The sequence below is a fragment of the Nicotiana tabacum genome, chromosome 23, assembly GCF_000715075.1.
Source record: "Nicotiana tabacum cultivar K326 chromosome 23, ASM71507v2, whole genome shotgun sequence".
NCBI classification, from domain to species: Eukaryota; Viridiplantae; Streptophyta; class Magnoliopsida; order Solanales; family Solanaceae; genus Nicotiana; species Nicotiana tabacum.
Window position 1 is genome coordinate 62,992,719 of NC_134102.1, and position 2,460 is coordinate 62,995,178.

Consider the following 2,460-nt stretch of genomic DNA (forward strand, 5'->3'; position numbering starts at 1 on the left):
TTTTTTCCTACTCCAGGTATGTTAAGGCTATCCCTTCTTTCTTTTGGCATGATCTATACGACACGAACGAAACGAGCAAATGCATAATTTCCATAAATGACTCTATTCATAGAAATATTAGGGGTGTCTATATTCTTGATTCCCCATGTAAATTATTATTATATCTTCTGTTCATGGGTCTAAGAAAAATACGTATTTGATAAAATATATCCGACATGCATATTATTTTTATGATATTCCGAGAAAATATTATTAACATATTTCTTATGCATTTCATGCATTTATACATGTACATTGACCCATGACCAGATGGCGTTATATACGCGTATATTATATGTATATGGGATATGGAAAAAGGTTATGGCGTTATATACACACCACCACCTGATCAGCTGGTATACGTTGATGATTTGCCCACAGTGGCCGAAATGATATGATGGGATGCCCTCCGAGGCTTGATGAAGTTATGAACACATATACCTATGCATGGTATGACATTTATATGCATATGCATGACGTTATAAAAATGAAATGATTCACAGAGCTATGCAGACGTACATGTCGAGTCTTTTACTCCATATTTCTCTCATGTTTATTATTTACTGATTTTCATTCCTTACATACTCGGTACATTATTTGTACTGACGTCCCTTTTGCCTGGGGACGCTGCGTTTCATGCTCGCAGGTCTCGATAGATAGGTCGAGAGTCCTCCAAGTAGGCGATCTGCTTAGCGGAAGATGTTGGTACACTCCATTTGTCCCGGAGTTGCTTTTGTGGTCAGTATGATTAGGACATGTACTGATTAGTATGGCGGGACCCTGTCCTGACCTTTATGACATTTATGTACTCTTAGTGGCTTGTAGACATATGTCGTGTACGTGAAAGATTGTACGACCTTGTTGGCCTATGTTTTGAGTTTATAAATGATGATGTTGGCCTATTAGGCCCGTATATCACGTGTATATGATGATGTAATAAGAAAGATACGTTATGTTGGTACTCGATTGAGTAAGGTATCGGGTACCCATCGTGGCCCATCAGTTTGGGTTGTGACAAAAGTGGTATCAGAGCAGTTATGTCCTAGGGAGTATACAATCCGTGTCTAGTAGAGTCTTGTTTATGGGTGTGTCATGCACCACACTTATAAGCAGGAGGCTACAGGGCATTTAGGACTGTCACTCTTTCTTCTTATTCTAGATCGTGTGGTAGAGCTCAGTTGTAAGAACTCAATTTCCTAAACTCTATCTTATTCGTAATACAACGATGCCCACATCCAGAAAGACGGTTGGTAAGAGATATAGCTGTGGAAGAGTTGAGTCAGAGGAACTCAATTTTTTTATCATGCTTATGATGGATAAATATGAGGTATTCAGCAGATCATGTGTATACTAAGACGTGTAAGCCTCTTGATAAGGAAACTTAAGGCAAGGATATTTATCTACCTTTATAGTGAAAGACAATGAGAGATTCAGAAGATAAATACAAGTTTCAAGAAGTAAAAGAAGCAAGATAAAGAAGGGCACGAGGTACCCAGTTAATAAAGATTATCATTATTTACCATTCAGGGAGGGAGATATAAGCATTTTGAGTTATCTTCAACAGTGACAAATGTATGTACAATCGGCCACACCGATCTCAGTTATGCCTTATGGGAGCTAACAAACATAGTTTAAGAGAAGGACGAGTTATCCTGATCCGGCTGGGGATAGAGTAACCCAAAATAGTGGATGGATTGGTAGAGTTAGTTGACGTTTCTGAAGAGTAGAACAAACATGGTAATGGATCTCCTTGTGAGACACCTCGATGGTGCACCCTAAATTAGTACCGCTAGATATGAGTACTACAAAGATAAGCACTGGAAGCCTGGAAGGGATAAATATTACCTTAGTGTGGCTCCCATCTCTGGTAGAAAGAGAATGTTAGGCGATTTGAGGAGCCAATGGATGGAGCAAGAGGGGCTAAAAGCAAAAGAATGTTTTGTTCAAGTTTTTAGAATAAAGTGATAGACGAAAATATTAGCAGGAAAATAAGAATAGAGCTAATGGAGCAGTATGAGTAAAATGTGGTACATGGATGACAACGGAAGATAAAAAAATGATAGTATTACAGAGTCTATAGTCAAGTGAAGGGAAAAACGAAAGGTGACAGGCCTTGAGACAATAAAAGAGTATAGGCCATAAAGTCATATCCTCGCTTCGAAAAATAAGTTCGTGACTCCAACGCAACTACCGGAAGGAAAAGTTAGACTCCAGAATAACAGAAATCAATATGGACTGGTGAACAAGATAAACTAAACATGAATTAGGGACTGAGTGATTCGATAATAGTCGGCATCATGGGAGATTCAGGGATTGCGTTCTGGCAATAATAGAATGGACGACAGAAGAATAACCCTTAAAGGTCATTCAGGAAGACGCTTCCATAAAACAAGCAATGTGAGCAAAGTTAAGCGTAAGGGA